At 44.3% G+C, this 17,426-nt stretch overlaps 1 non-coding gene across 1 annotated transcript; it reads left to right on the top strand.

Annotated features, from left to right (window-relative positions):
• Window positions 1-3,039: 3,039 nt before the first annotated feature.
• On the top strand, window positions 3,040-3,177 carry LOC119926365. Its single transcript, XR_005450247.1, has one exon. It is a non-coding gene; the product is annotated as a small nucleolar RNA SNORA7 (small nucleolar RNA).
• The last annotated feature ends 14,249 nt before the right edge of the window (window positions 3,178-17,426 follow it).

Genomic DNA, 17,426 nt, shown 5'->3' with positions numbered 1-17,426 from the left:
CTCAGGAACACCCTACGTCACTCAGAGTGCTTTTAGAAGAGAGAAAGCACATCTTTGGGATGCGACTAGGGATATTAGAGGGGGTAAAAGAGGGATCAGGGGCTGTAATTTGTGGGCCAGAGACCACAGGTCTGTCCACCGCGACAAGGTGAATCTGCAAACTGAGTTGCTTTGAACCTCTTTCAGGGTCCTCTGATTCAATTAAGAAATCACACTTATTGAGTGCTTCCTGTGTGCAGAGCACTGTACTAAGCACTTGAGAGAATACAATTTAACTGATTGGAAGATATGCTCCCTACCCACAAGGACTTTACAGTCGAGAGGGGATTGGATTGATAATTATATCAAGGCAAATAGGGGATTTCTTTTCCTTTTGTGGAATCTCTTACAGGAACCCTGGTATTTGTTGGTGGGAGGTAGTTGTCAGCAACAAGTTGGACTGCCCTGAAATATTAATCGAAGGGCCAAAGATTCCCCCATTATGGTATGTTTGATTGTGCACAAACTACCCCATCGAAAGCAAGAACAACTCAAGAGCCTCTCTCTGATAGATGAGAAGGTGCCTTCATGCTTGTGAAGCATGAATGAAAGGGGAGGAGGAGATCAGTATTCCATGTTCCCCCACGTCCAAACTACCACTCTCCAGTTAAATTATTGCATTCAGAGATGATTGCTTCTGACTACATCTGGGCACGTTCATAGCTTGCTGGTTGCCTCTTATTTCCTTGTCCTTAGCCACACTTTAATGCTTGCATGTTGAAAATCTCCCAGTGACACTGAGATCTAGTAGCTGGCTTGCAGTTATGTATATTTCCCTTTCAGAAGCAGGGTTTTAGGATCAGAAGAAATGCATGGATTGTGATTTATTATAAATGGCATTTCACCTAAGAGGAGATCTGATAGACTGCTGGTTCTGGGTAATTTCCAGCACATGCAAGACATCCTGGGAAGCAGCATGGCATGATGGAGAGAGCACGGGTCTGGGAGTTAGAAGGTCTTGGATTCTAATCCTGGCTCTGCCAATTGTCTGCTGGGTGACCTTCGGCAAGTCACTTCAATTTTCTGGGCCTCAGTTCCCTCATAGGTAAAATGGGGATTGAGACTGTGAGCCCCCCATGGGACGGGGACTGTGTCCAACTCAATTTGCTTATATCCATCCCAGCACTTAGTAATCAATCAGTCAATCGTATTTATTGAGCATTTATTGTGTGCAGAGCACTGTACTAAGCACTTGGGAAGTACAAGTTGGCAACATATAGAGACAGTCCCTACCCAACAGTGGGCTCACAGTCTAGAAGGGGGAGACAGAGAACAAAACAAAACAAGTACAGTGCCTGGTACTTAGAAAGCACTTAACAAATACCATTGTTATTATTATTATTATCCTGATGACCTCAAATTACCCCATTAGTGTCAGAACATTCATCCATTAATGAATTCATTCATTCATATTTAGTGAGCATTTACAGTGTGCAGAGCACTGTACTAAGTGCTTGGGAGGGGACAATATAACAATAAAGAGACATGTTCCCTGCCCACGGTGAGGTTACAGTTTAGAGGGGAGCTCAAGGTCCAGAGCAATGCTCACCCCACATAATAACATTAATATTTGTTGAGCGTTTACCACGTGCAAAGCCCTGAACTAAGCCCTGCAGTAAATCTGAGATAACCAGTTCCTGTCCCATATGGGGTTTATAGTAGGATAACCAGTGATCAGTGAATCAGTGGTATTTACTGAGCGCTTACTTTTTGTAGATCACTGTACTGAGTGCTTGGGAGAGTACAATATAATGATAAGCTGATGCATTCTGGGCTCACAATGAGCTTTCATGGAGCTAGTGTGCAAGTGATTCTCTTCTCTGACCCTCACACCCATAGGTACAGCCTCAACCTTACATTTCAAAGAAACTCCACCAACCTCATGTCTCCAAGAATGGGTGACTCGTCCCTTATGAGAAGCAGTGTGGCATAGTGGATAGAGTGGGAGTCAGAAGGTCGTGGGGTCTAATCCCGGCTCTACCACTTGCCAGCTGTGTGACCTTGGGCAAGTCAATTCATTTCTCTGTTTCTCAGTTCCCTCATCTGCAAAATGGGGATTGAGACTCTGAGCCCCACAGTGGGAGAGGGACTGTGTCCAACTTGATTAGCTTGTATCCACCCCAGTGCTTAGTACAGTGTCTGTCACGTAGTAAGCGCTGAACAAATACCACAACTTCATTATTATTATTTTCATTATTATTCTTCCATCAAGGAATTACTTCTTCCAGTGATTGATGCAGTTGGAGAGGAAGAGGTTTGGTGTGCATAAACTACTGACTCTCTCATCATCAATTCCTTCTGCATCAAGGCCTCCTCCAGGATGCCTTCCCAAACTGAGCCCACCCTCTCCCCCTCGCTCCCCTCTCCATCCCCCCCATCTTACCTCCTTCCCTTCCCCACAGCACCTGTATATATGTATATATGTTAGTACAGATTTATTACTCTTTATGTATTCATTTTACTTGTACATATCTATTTTATTTATTTTATTTTGTTAGTGTGTTTGGTTTTGTTCTCTGTCTCCCCCTTTTAGACTGTGAGCCCACTGTTGGGTAGGGGCTGTCTCTATATGTTGCCAACTTGTACTTCCCAAGCGCTTAGTACAGTGCTCTGCACACAGTAAGCACTCAATAAATACAATTGATTGATTGATTGATTGCAGGATCATCACCCTACTCCAAGATGGTCAACTGATGGTATTTCTTGGGTGCTTACTGTGTGTTGAGCACTGCATTAAGAACTTGGGAGAATACAATACAATGGAGTTGGTAAACACAGTCCCTGCCCACAAGTAGCTTGCAAATTAGAGGAGGAGTTTACAGTCTGGAGGACTCTGAAAGTATGGGAAATCAAATTTCCCATGATTGTTTTGGGATGAAGGTGAGGAAATATATGTCAATATTAAAAAAATATTCTTTCCATGACTAATCTCTCATCTCTCCACCCTATTCTCTCTCCCTTCAATCAGTGGTATTTTTAATTAATGGTATTTATTGAGCACCCCTCTCAGGGTCACTCCTGGAGAGTTTCCAGTACTTCTCCAGTCTCAACTGTGGGAGGGAGAGTCAAGCAGAGGTATGTCCATTCCATTCCTAGCTTGGCCAGTGGCTAGCAAGTGGAAGGCAATCTGCTACAAGTCAAAATCCACCTGTGCTGGGCAGCAGCAGCATGGGAGAGATTCGAGGATGGAGACTCAAGTTTAATACATGGAAGGAGGTAATGGTAAACCATTTCTGGATTTTTAAGAAGAAAACAGTATCGATTCACTACTGGAATGATTGCAGAGGGAGTTGGGGCATTCTGGGAGATCTGTGTCCATGGCATCAATATGGATTGGAGATGACTCGACAGCATAAGACAAGACCAGATATATTGAGCATTCATTGTATGCAGGGCATTGTACTAATCACTTGGGAGAATTTAATACATCAGAGTTGGTAGACTTGTTCTCCGACCATAAGGAGTTTAATAATAATTATGGCATTTATTAAGTGCTTACTATGTGCAAAGCACTGTTCTAAGCACTGGGGAGGTTTCAAGGTAATCAGGTTCACAGTCTTAATCCCCATTTTCCAAGGAGGACGTGTGTGTATGTAACACCTAACCACTTTAATACTCTACACACCCCCACAGAGCCCATGTCCATATCCTTATTCTCTTCCCTTTCTTTGTCCATAATTTATTGTAAAGTCTGTCTCCCCCTCTAGATTGTAAGCTTCTAAAGGGCAGGGACTGTGTCCTCTCCACCAATATTGTAGCTAGTGGAAAGAGAGTGGTCCAGGGAGGCTGAGAACCTGGGTTCTTATCCCAGCTTTGCCAGTTGTCTGCTGTGGGACCTTGGACACAGAGAGTACAGTGCTCTGCACATAGTAAGCACTCAATAAATACGATTGATGTTGATGTTGATGATTGATGATGGACAAGTCACTTCCCTTTGCTGTGCCTTTGTTCCCTCATCTGAAAAATGGGGATTCCTACTTATTCTTTTATTCAATCGTATTCACTGAGTGCTGACTGTGTGCAGAGCACTGTATTGAGCGACTGTAAACCCATTGTGGGACAGGGACTGCGTTCAACCTAATTAACTGGTATTTACCCCAACACTGAGAACAGTGCTCAACACATAGTGAGCACTTACAAGCACCATCATTATTTATTATTAACAACTCTTATTGCATTATACCCTGCCAACATTCATACGGTGTTCTGCCCTTAGGAAGTCCTCAATAAATACCATTTTCGATGGATTAAAAATGGTAAAATGTTGCTGATAGGTGCCTAGAATCCACAGACAACAGAACCCCAAACTCTCTCATCCTTAAGGATCAATTGGTATCCATAATTTGTTTCTCATATTCAGACTGAATCAACAGTCTATGGAACATTACAAGCATTAGAGAGAACACATCCTTTGACTGTTCCTTATTCCTTTTTTGGTAGACCTACTCAGCAAAATGTATTCCAGTAGAGGCTGGTAAATAATGTAAATGCAAACTGTACATATCTAATTAAATCCTAGTTATTTAGTATTCTAAGGAAATATAATAAACTAGACCACTCATTTCAATCATCTGTCTGCTAGTTTTTTAATATCTTAGCAGGCAGAGAAATCATGTGTTTTCTAAGAATTTAATGATCTTTCAAATTTTCTCATTTTTCTGTTCAATGGCAAAGGTCAAAAATACAATACGTGACATTTATTTTAATGGAAACTGAACAGTAGCGAGGCCTTGAGGTTACTTAACCCTTTGCAAAGCATTTGAATCTGATGACTCAGGTCCATTAGTCACAACTTCTGAGAAAGTAGGATTATTCATGCTTGTTTCCCCACCTTTACATTTAAAAGCTTGGTAAGGATTACATCGCAGTATCATCAGCTCAGACACCAAGTCTGTAACAGCACAAAGCATTTTGATTTATTTTCCAATAGCAAAAGCCATTACAAGGAATTACGTGGACCAGACATTTCGCATATCCACACGGATCATCATATTGCAATTTACAACAGGGTTGGTTGACAGAAACCTCTATATGTCTGCCCTAAAATGTCATTTCAAAGATGTGAGATTCAAGCTCTTGGTCTCAAAATGATTGTCTCCTGCTCAGTGACCACTTCTTAAGCTCATTTAGGAAAGGGAATGTGCCACCTCCTTATCCCGTGTTCCCCAAATACACCAAATATGCCAAATAAATGCTTCTATTGCTGCTAAATCAGTGATAATCTTTTTAAATTAAACCAATTTGGTTAAAAAATAAAATGGGCACCAGATGACACCTCATGGTAGGAAAGTGGAGTGTGTTAGTTGGTAAATTAATCACTGCATCATGGCTTAGTGGCAAGAGCACGGGCTTGGGTGTCACAGGCTGTGGGTTTTAATCCCGACACCACCACTCGTTTGCTGTGTGATGTTGGACAAGTCACTTAACTTCTCTGTTACTTCAGAGAAAAATGGGGATTAAGACTGTGAGCCCCACGTGGAACTACCTGATAACCTTGTATCTACCCCAGTGCTTAGAACAGTGCCCGACACATGGTAAGCACCTAACAAATGGCATCATTATTATTATTGTTATTATTGAGCAACTACTGAATTCCAAGCACTGTCCTAAGTGCTGGGAGCAAGTACAACAGAATCACAACCCGTTAATCAATCAATAAAGTACTGGTTTTTATTGAGCATTTACTGTGTGCAGAGCACTGTCCTAGGCATGAGGGAAAGTATAATACAATCGAGTTGGTAGACATGACTTTTTTGTCTACAAGGAGCTTATACTCTAGAAGGGGGTTAATACTACCTTGCTTTTTAATAGCACTTTTGTTTCCCAAAGCCTCTCAAATTAATGAACTCATTTTTGTCCTCACAGCAACGCTGTGAAGTAGGGAGGAAAGGTAGGTATTGTTATTCTCATTCTGCAGATGAGGAAACTGAGGTTCAAAGAAGCTAAGTGACCTGCCCACGGATCTCGTGGTAGTGGGTGGCAGAGCTTGGATTTGAATCCAGGTCATCTGGCTCTCAGACCAGTGCTCTGCCATCACACCGTGATGCTTCCTCGCCCATGTTCCCTGTCCTCAATGAGCTCACAATCTAATGAGAAAGCCAGATAAAAATGATTCACAAAGAGTGGAAGAGGGAGGAAGAACAGGTGTTATTGTAAATTTGTGAGGATGCAGTTGAATATCCACATGTACAGAAGTGTTGGAGATAATGATAAAATATGTGTAAGTATGTTGACAGGACTAATGAGGTGTTAGTTAGGGAAGTCTTCTTTCAGGAGGTAAGATTCTAGGAGAACTGTGGTCCAAGGGAAGACGGGTGTGGGTGGGGAGTAGGGAGAGTTTTCATCCTGGAACAATATGAGAACAGGAGTAGAAGTGAGGGCTCATGCCAGACTGAGCCCCCTCCTCCCCTCCTTCCTCTCCCCCTCCTCCTCCTCCCCACAGCACCTGTATATACGTATATATGTTTGTATGTATTTATTACTCTATTTATTTTACTTGTACATATTTATTCTATTTATTTCATTTTGTTAATATGTTTTGTTTTGTTGTCTGTCTCCCCCTTCTAGACTGTGAGCCCACTGTTGGGTAGGGACCATCTCTATATATTGCCAACTTGTACTTCCCAAGTGCTTAGTACAGTGCTGTGCACACAGTAAATGCTCAATAAATACGATTGAATGAATGAATGAATATATATAGGATGGTGTAGTGGCTAGTGTGCAGGCTTGGCAGTTGGAAGGTCATGGGTTCTAAACCTGGCTTTGCCACTTGTCTTCTGTGTGACCTTGGGCAAATCACTCACCGTGCCTCATTTACCTCATCTGTAAAATTGGGATTGAGACTGTGAGCCCCAGATGGGACAGGGATTGTGTCCAGCTCAATTTGTTTGTATCCACCCCAATGCTTAGTACAGTGCCTGGCACATAGCAGCGTGGCTCAGTGGAAAGAGCATGGGCTTTGGAGTCAGAGGTCATGGGTTCAAATCCCTGCTCCGCCAATTGCCAGCTGTGTGACTCTGGGCAAGTCACTTAACTTCTCTGTGCCTCAGTTACCTCATCTGTAAAATGGGGATTAAAACTGTGAGCCCCTTGTGGGACAACCTGATCACCCTGTAACCTCCCCAGCACTTAGAACAGTGCTTTGCACATAGTAAGTGCTTAACAAATACCATTATTATCATTATTATTATAAATAACTAACAAATACCACTGTTCTTCTTCTTCTTATTATTATTATCATCATCATCATCATCATCATTACAGTTTAGGAAGATTGAAGAGTGTGAGCTGGGAAGTAAGTGAAGAGAGCTGATGGACAAATGAGGAGAGGAGGGAGAATATCAGAAAGCCACTTGTAAGGAGGTTTGGCTTGGTATGAAGAGAGGGAAGGAGCCACTGGAAGTATGTGATGTATGTAGAGATGTGTGCTGAACATTCCTTTAAGAACATGGTTTGGGCAGCAATGACTAGGTTAGCCTGAAGGCAGGAAAGATTAGAGGCAAAGAGAATCAATCAATCAAATTTATTGAGTATTTACGGCATACAGAGCACTGTTCAAAGCACTTGGGAGAGTACAATATACCCGAGTTGATAGACGTGTTCCCTGCCCACAAGGAGTTTACAGTTTAGAGGGTGAGAATGATACAGCGACATTGCCATGTCATTACAAGCACTTGGACCAGGATGGCATTTAATACAGTGCTTAGCACACAGTCAGTGCTCAATAAATAAATACGATTGATTGATTGAAAGGAGAGGGGTGGATTCTATTCATTCATTAATTCAATTGTGTTTATTGAGTTCTTACTGTGTGCAGAGCACTGTACTAAGTGCTTGGGAGAGTATACAATAACAATAAATAGTCACGTTCCCTGCCTACAATGAGATTACAGTCTAGATTTGGGGAGACGGACATCAAAACAAATAAATAAAATAACAGATATATACGTAAGTGCTTTGGGCCTGGGAGGGGAGGAAGAGTAAAGGGAGCAAGTCAGGGTGATGCAGAAGGGAATGGGAGATGAGGAAAAGTGGGGCTTGGTCGGGGAAGGCCTCTTGGATGAGATATGCCTTCAATAAGTCTTTGATGTGGGGGAGAGTAATTGTCTGTCGGATTTGAGGAAGGAGGGTGTTCCAGGCCAGAGGCAGGATGTGGGCGAGGAGTTGGCAGCGAGACAGGTGAGAATGAAGCACAGTTAGAAGGTTAGCACTCAGGGAGTGAAATGTGTGGGCTGGGTTGCAGAAGGAGAGAAGTGAGGTGAGGTAGGAGGGGGCAAGGTGGTGGAGAGCTTTAAAGCCAATTGTGAGGAGTTTTTGTTTGATACGGAGGTGGATAGGCAACTATTGGAGTAGGTGTTCTGGGTGGTAAAGATGAGAGATTTGATGGAAGAGAAGATACGTTGGAAGGTTTGAAGTAGAGGCAAGGCCCCAGTGAGGGGTAAGCAACAGGACAACTCCCTGAAGGACTGAACTCCTTGTCTTCCCTCCCAAACCCTGCCCTCTCCCTGACTTTCCCATCACTGTTGATGGCACTACCATCCTTCCCGTCTCACAAGCCCACAGCCTTGGTGTCATCCTAGACTCCGCGCTCTCGTTCACCCCTCACATCCAAGCCGTCACCAAAACCTGCCGGTCTTAGCTCCGCAACATTGCCAAGATCCTCCCTTTCCTCTCCATCCAAACCTCTACCCTGCTCCTTCAAGCTCTCATCCTATCCTGTCTGGACTACTGTATCAGCCTCCTCTCCTATCTCCTATCCTCTTGTCTCTCCCCACTTCAATCCATAGGTCACGCCGCTGCCCGGATTGTCTTTGTCCAGAAACGCTCTGGGCATGTTACTCCCCTCCTCAAAAATCTCCAGTGGCTACCAATCAACCTGTGCATCAGGCAGAAACTCCTCAGCCTCGGCTTCAAGGCTGTCCATCACCTCGCTCCCCTTCTCTCCTTCTCCAGCCCAGCCCACACCCTCCGCCCCTCTGCCGCTAATCTCCTCACCGTGCCTCGTTCTTGCCTGTCCCGCCATCGACCCCCAGCCCACGTCATCCCCCTGGCCTGGAATGCCCTCACCCCCTCATCAGTCAAGCTAGCTTGCTTCCTGCCTTCAAGGCCCTACTGAGAGCTCACCTCCTCCAGGAGGCCTTCCCAGACTGAGCCCCCTCCTTCCTTTCCCCCTCCTCCCCCTTTCCACCCCCCCGCCTTCCCTCCTTCCCTTCCCCACAGCACCTGTATATATGTATATATGTTTGTACGTATTTATTACTCTATTTATTTATTTTACTTTTACACATCTATTCTATTTATTTTATTTTGTTAGTATGTTTTGTTTTGTTCTCTGTCTTCCCCTTCTAGACTGTGAGCCCACTGTTGGGTAGGGACTGTCTCTATATGTTGCCAACTTGTACTTCCCAAGCGCTTAGTACAGTGCTCTGCATACAGTAAGCTCTCAATAAATACGACTGATTGATTGATTGACAACTTTTCCCTCACTCCTTGTGAGACTGTTGGGAAGAGGTCTATGAAGGCAAGGCCCCCTTAACTGAGTGGGCGAAATGGGTTTGGAGGGAACTAGTTCTATCTCCTCAGAGAAACCTTTGACTTATATACCCCCTCTATCCCAAATCTTCAATCAATCAATGGTATTTATGCAGCACTTACGGTATGCAGAGCACTGTACTAAGCACTTGGGCAAGTACAGTACAATGGAGTTAGTAGACACATTCCCTGCCCACAAGGTAAGAGAAGAATATCCCAGCATTAGGAACAGCATGTCCTAATGTATAGAAATGGGCCTGAGAGTCAGAAGGACCTGGGTTCTTACATCACTGTGGGCAGGAGATGTGTCTATTTATTGTTGTATTGTATGCTCCCAAGTACTTGGTACAGTTCCCCGCACACAGTAAGCACTCGATAAATACTATTGAATGAATTCTCTGTGTCTCAGTTACCTCACCTGTAAAATTTAGATTAAAACTGTTAGTATGTTTGGTTTTGTTCTCTGTCTCCCCCTTTTAATCAATCAATCAATCATATTTATTGAGCGCTTACTATGTGCAGAGCACTGTACTAAGCGCTTGGGAAGTACAAATTGGCAACACATTAGAGACAGTCCCTACCCAACAGTGGGCTCACAGTCTAAAAGGGGGAGACAGAGAACAGAACCAAACATACCAACAAAATAAGATAAATAGGATAGAAATGTACAAGTAAAATAAATAAATAAATAAATAAATAGAGTAATAAATATGTACAAACATATATACATATATACAGGTGCTGTGGGGAAGGGAAGGAGGTAAGATGGGGGGATGGAGAGGGGGACGAGGGGGAGAGGAAGGAAGGGGCTCAGTCTGGGAAGGCCTCCTGGAGGAGGTGAGCTCTCAGCAGGGCCTTGAAGGGAGGAAGAGAGCTAGCTTGGCGGAGGGGCAGAGGGAGGGCATTCCAGGCCCGGGGGAGGACGTGGGCCGGGGGTCGACGGCGGGACAGGCGAGAACGAGGTACAGTGAGGAGATTAGCGGCGGAGGAGCGGAGGTTGCGGGCTGGGCAGTAGAAGGAGAGAAGGGAGGTGAGGTAGGAGGGGGCGAGGGGATGGACAGCTTTGAAGCCCAGGGTGAGGAGTTTCTGCCTAATGCGCAGATTGATTGGTAGCCACTGGAGATTTTTGAGGAGGGGAGTAATATGCCCAGAGCGTTTCTGGACAAAGATAATCCGGGCAGCAGCATGAAGTATGGGGCAGCAGCATGAAGTATGGACTGTGAGCCCACTGTTGGGTAGAGACTGTCTCTATATGTTGCCAACTTGTACTTCCCAAGCGCTTAGTACAGTGCTTGGCACACAGTAAGCTCTCAATAAATATGATTGATGATGATGATGTGTCCAACTGGATTAGTTTATATCCACCCCAGTGCTTGGTTCAGTAGCAGTGTCCCTCAGTGGAGAGAGCCAGGGCTTGGGACTTTGAGGTCATTGGTTCAAATCCCAGCTACTCCACTTGTCAGCTGTGTGACTTTGGGCCAGTCACTTAACTTCTCTGTGCCTCAGTTCCTTCATCTGTAAAGTGGGGATTATGACTGTGAGCCCCACGTGGGACAACCTGATCACCTTGTGTTCTCCCCAGTGCTTAGAACAGTGCTTTGCACCTAGTAAGTGCTTAGCATATGCCATCGTTATTATCATTATTACAGTAACTGGCACATAGTAATTGCCTAACAAATACAGTTTATAATAAAGTGTTGCGCATGAGAGCAAGAGAGTCACATCACCCATAAATTGTTCAGTCCTATAAATAAACAAGTGACTTGTTATTTCCTAAAACAAACAGTGAAGGGATTGATTAGGTGAAGATATCTAACCACAAGTGCTTTGAGCTATTGAGAAGGAAAAAAAACCTTATCAGCATAATTATAAGTGACAGTATAATATAGTGTTCCAATTTTTCCTGTGGAGGAATCGCACTGTCCTTAATGTTTGAATAATGACATGGGATGCAGAAGAAAAATCTATTCAGTCGTGTAACCAGAAGGAATGGTTGGGTGGAAAAAAAATTTGCACTAAGGACAGGGTGGAACAATGGTTTTTCTGAAAATAGAGATAAACATCTTGCCGAAATGCCCCAGTCCATTGTTTTAGAAATGCCAATTCCCAGGCATAGCCAAGGTCAGAGGGTAGCCATCTTTCTTTAAATTAAGAGAGTAAAAGTGGTGTCAGAGAAATGTATTCTTAGCCACTGAGCCTCCGAATGCCCAAAGAAAGGGACTGTGTCCAAAAGCAGCCTGCTCCAGATTCATCTGCTCTGTATAATGAGGCAGTGTGAAATCAGATTAAAATGTAAATTGACCCCGAGATTGTTTTCTTCCCACTCTTCTAATGAGGAGAGACAGCAGGTATGGTCCGTGTTACCAGTTCGCATTTCTCATTAATGGCAAGTCAAATTGAAGAGACAGTGCCACATTCCAAATTCTTCATTGATTAATGGGTTTAACCTTTCCCTGGATAAGAGGTAAGAAATCCACCAAAACGGCATACACAGAAAGCCAGTGAGATCCTTAAAAGTCATCACAGGGGCAGGAAAATGGAAGGGGACACTGTGTGCCTGTTTTTCATTCATTCATTTGTATTTATTGATTGCTTACTGGGTGCAGAGCACTGTACTAAGCACTTGGGAAGTACAAGTTGGCATAACAGTTGATGGATGGGAAAAGGCTTAAGAGAAGGGGTGGTGAGGGCAGTATGGTAAGAAGACTTGGCTCTCCACTGGACTCATTAGCATGGCCTAGTAGAAAGAGCATAAATAATAATCACAAAAACTATGGTATTTATTAAGCACTTACTCTGTGCCAGGCACAGTTCTAAGCATTCACTCATTCATTCAACCGTGTTTATTGAGCGCTTACTGTGTGCAGAGCACTGTACTAAGCACTTGGGAAGTACAAGTTGGCAACATATAGAGACAGTCCCTACCCAACATTGGGCTCACAGACTAAAAGACTGTGCGCACTGAGGGAAGCAGCGTTGCTCAGTGGAAAGAGCCCAGGCTTTGAAGTCAGAGGTCATGGGATCAAATCCCTACTCCGCAACTTGTCAGCTGTGTGACTTTGGGCAAGTCACTTAATTTCTCTGTGCCTCAGTTTCCTCATCTGTAAAATGGGGATTAAGACTGTGAGCCCCACATGGGTCAACCTGATCACCTTGTAGACTGTGAGCCCACTGTTGGGTAGGGACCGTCTCTATGTGTTGCCAACTTGTACTTCCCAAGTGCTTAGTACAGTGCTCTGCACGCAGTAAGTGCTCAATAAATATGATTGATTGTAAACTCCCCAGTGCTTAGAACAGTGCTTTGCACATAGTAAGCGCTTAATAAATGCCATCATCATTATTATTATTACAGAGTAATCGTGTCAGAAACAGTCCCTGGTCTAGATAGAGCTCAAAGGCTTAATCCCCATTTTGCAGATGAGGGAACTAAAGCACAGAGAGGTGACTCACCCAAGGTCACACAGCAAACAAGTGATGGAGCTGGGCTTAGAACCCATAACCTTCTCACTCTTAGGCCTGTGCTCTATCCTCTTGGCCATGCTGCTTCTGGATCTGGGAGGCAGAGGATCTGAGTTCTAATCACTGCTTCACCATTTGACAGCTGTGTGACGTTGGGCAAGTCATTTCACTACTCAGGGAAGAAGCATGGCAGAGTGGATTGAGCATGAGCCTGGGAGTCCGAAGGTCAGGGGTTCTAATCCCAGCTCCGCCACTTGTCAGCTGGGTGGCCTTGGGTAAGTCACTTCAATTCTCTGTGCCTCAGTTACCTTGTCTGTAAAATAAGGATTAAGACTGTGAGCCCCACGTGGGACAGGGACTGCGTCCAACCCGATTTGCTTGTATCCTCCCCAGAGTTTAGTACGGTGCCTGGCACATAGTAAGCGTTTAATAGATTACCACAATTATTACAGTTATTACTTGGCGCCTCAGGTTCCTTTTTCTCAATACCCAATCCAGATACTAATCACAGTCTTTGACCACCACCAGGCCCCATCTCCTAATTTTTGAAACATTTTGGTCTCTTTCTTCCATTCCTTCTCACTTTCTCCATCCCTATAGTGGTCCTTGGGGACTTCATTGTCCACATAGTTGTCCCTAATTGCCCATCCACTGCCCACTTTCCATTACTCCTCACTTTCACTGATCTCCTGCTCTACTCTACCTCACCCACTCACCAACCTGGTCACACACTAGATCTTATCATCTCTAGTCACTGTACAAAGAAGCAACGTGGCTCAGTGGAAAGAGCATGGGCTTTGGAGTCAGAGGTCATGGGTTCAAATCCCAGCTCTGCCAATTGTTAGCTGTGTGACTTTGGACAAGTCACTTAACTTCTCTGGGCCTCAGTTACCTCATCTGTAAAATGGGGATTAAGACTGTGAGCCCCCCGTGGGACACCCTGATCACCTTGTAACCTCCCCAGCACTTAGAACAGTGCTTTGCACATAGTAAGTTCTTAATAAATGCTTACTTTACACTCCCAGACTAAGCCTCCTTTATCCTCTCCCCTTCCCCATCCCCCTAGCCCTACCTCCTTCCCATCCCCACAGCACCTGTGTATATATTTGTACAGATTTATTACTCTATTTGTTTTACTTGTACATATTTACTATTCTACTTATTTTGTCAATGATGTGCATCTAGCTTTTCCATTTATTCTGATGACTTGACACCTGACCACATGTTTTGTTTTGTTGTCTGTCTCCCCGTTCTGGACTGTGAGCCCATTTTTGGGTAGGGACCGTCTCTATATGTTGCCAAATTGTACTTCCCAAGCACTTGGTACAGTGCTCTGCGCACAGTAAATGCTCAATAGATATGATTGAATGAATGAATGAATGAATAAAAAATACCACCATTATTATTATTATTACACTTATCACATCTAAAATCCCTCTAAATGACCACAACTTCCACTCCTGCCTTCTCTCCCATGCACTTCCTCCCAACAAATCAGTCCTGTTCTACCACCGAGGCCTCTGATCTTTTGACCCCATCCAATTTTCTCAAGTCATCGTGCCCTGTTAAGCCTCTCTACCCAAACTACCTTCCCTTGATGATCAACGGAAGCCCTCAACACCACCCTCTCTACTAAACTCAACTCTCTTGTTCCCCTTTCCCTTTGCCGCTCTCATACGACTAACTCACAGCCGTGAGTCACCTCCATGGTCTGCTTCCTTCTCTCCTGTGCACAAGTCGTGGTGCTCTGCTGGCAGAAATCTAGATATCAGGCTGATCTCATCCACCTCAAGTTCATTCTTGCGTGCTTTAACTCTGCCCTCTCCACTTCCCGGCAAAATTGTTTCTCCACCATTATTGACACGCAAGGCCATTGCCTTTGCTAGTTGTTCCAGATGTTTAACTCCTTCCTCAACCCCCCTGTACCCTTGCATCCCCCATCCCGTGCTACTAATGACCTGGCTACCTACTTTATTGAGAAAATTGAAACTAGCTGGCGTAATCTCCTTAAAATCTCCCCTTCTCCTTTCCAGTCCCTCCCTTCTACTTCTTTAACTTACCCATCTTCCCTAGCAGTAACTCAAGAAGAATTCTCCTGCCTTCTATCAAAGTCCACCGTGTCCAACTGCATATCCAACCCCATTCCTTTGCACCTTATCAAAACCCGTGCCCCCTCCTTTTTTTTCCCTCCCTGAACACCATCTCCAGCTGTTTGAACCTCAATGGCCTCTTCCCCATTCCTTTCAAACATGCTTATATCTCCTCTACCCTAAAAAAAATCAAACCCTCCCTTGCCTCCATGGCTCCTTCTAGTTAACAGCTGATATCCCTCCTACCATTCTTTTCCAAACTCCTGCTGCCTTGAGTTCCTCTCCCTCCAAGTCTCATCTTGACCCTCTCCAATCTTGCGTCCATCCCCTTCACTCCACAGAAACTACCCTCTCAAAGGTTGAAAATGAGCTCCTTCTCGCCAAATTCAATGGCCTCTATTCCATTCTAATCCTCCTCATCCTTTCAGATGCCTTCGACACTGTCGACCTCCCCCTTCTCCTGGAAACATTATTCAACCTTGGCTTCACTGACACTGTTCTCTCCTGGTTCTCCACCTATCTCTCTGGCTGCTCATTCTCATTCTCTTTTGTGGCACTGTTCTGTGGGCTCCTCTTCCACCTCCCACCCTTAACTGTGGGGGTTCCTCAATGTTCACTTCCGGGTCCCCTTCTAATCACCACCTATTCCCACTCCCATGGAAAATTCATTTCCTCCCATGGCTTCAACTGCCACTTTTATGCAGATGATTCATTCATTCATTCATTCAATCATATTTATTGAGTGTTTACTGTGTGCTATGTGCTTGGGAAGTACAAGTCGGCAACATATATAGACGGTCCCTACCCAACAACGGGTTCACAGTCTAGAAGCGGGAGACAGACAACAAAACAAAACATAAATCTTCCTAAATCTTCACCTCCAGCCCTGCTCTCTCCTCCCTCTCTGCAGTCTCACATTTCCTCCTGCCTTCAAGACATCTCTACTTGGATGTCCTCCCATCAGCTCAAAGTTAACATGTCCAAAACAGAACTCCTTGTCTTCCACCCAAACCTTGTCCTCTCCCTGACTTTGCAATCACTGACGACAACACCAAAATCCCGCCAGTCTCACAAGTCTATAACCTTGGTGTTATCCTTGAGTCCCCTCATTCAACCCATAAATTCAATCTGTCAGTAAACCCAGTCAGTTCAACTTTCACCACATCGCTAAAATCCACCCTTTCCCCTCCATCCAAACTGTTACCATGTTAATCCAAGCATTTATCCTATCCTGACTTGATTACCGTATCAGCCTCCTTGCTGACCTCCCTGCCTCCAGTTTCTTCTCACTCCAGACCATACTTCACTCTGCTGCCTGGATCTTTTTTCTATAAAATGCTCAGTCCATGTTTCCCCCACTCCTCAGGAACCTCCAGTGGTTGCCCATCCACCCCTGCATCAAATAGAAGCTCTTTACCATCAGCTAGGTCACTCAGTCACCTTGCCCCCTCCTACTTTTTTTAATAGCATTTTTAAGTGCTTACTATGTGCAAAGCACTGTTCTAAGCGCTGGGGAGTTTACAAGGTGATCAGGTTGTCCCACGGGGGGCTCACAGTCTTAATCCTCATTTTACAGATGAGGGAACTGAGGTGCAGAGAAGTTAAGTGACTTGCCCAAAGTCACACAGCTGACAAGTGGCAGAGGCGGGATTTGAACCCATGACCTCTGACTCCAAAGCCTGTGCTCTTTCTACTTTGCCTTGCTACTCTCCTACTGCAACCTAGCCCACACACTTCACTCCTCTAATGTCAATCTACTCACTGTAGTTTGTTCTCCTCTATGTTGTCGCTGACCACTCACACTTGTCCAGCCTCTGGCCTTAAATTCTTTTATTCATTCATTCAATGGTATTTATTGAGCACTTACAGTGTGCAGAACACTGTACTAAGCACTGAGAGAGTACAATGCAACAATAACTCGTCCCCCTCTCCATCCCCCCATCTTACCTCCTTCCCTTCCCCACAGCACCTGTATATATGTATATATGTTTGTACATATTTATTACTCTATTTATTTATTTATTTTACTTGTACATATCTATTCTATTTATTTTATTTTGTTAGTATGTTTGGTTTTGTTCTCTGTCTCCCCCTTTTAGACTGTGAGCCCACTGTTGGGTAGGGACTGTCTCTATATGTTGCCAACTTGTACTTCCCAAGCACTTAGTACAGTACTCTGCACACAGTAAGTGCTCAATAAATATGATTGATTGATTGATTGAATAAACAGTCAAATTCCCTGCCCACAACAAGCTAAGAGCAGGGGAGACAGACACCCATACATACAATTAAAATTACAGATGTACA

The sequence above is a fragment of the Tachyglossus aculeatus genome, chromosome 3 (genome assembly GCF_015852505.1).
Source record: "Tachyglossus aculeatus isolate mTacAcu1 chromosome 3, mTacAcu1.pri, whole genome shotgun sequence".
Lineage (NCBI taxonomy): Eukaryota > Metazoa > Chordata > Mammalia > Monotremata > Tachyglossidae > Tachyglossus > Tachyglossus aculeatus.
This window is presented reverse-complemented; position numbering and strand designations above follow the sequence as displayed.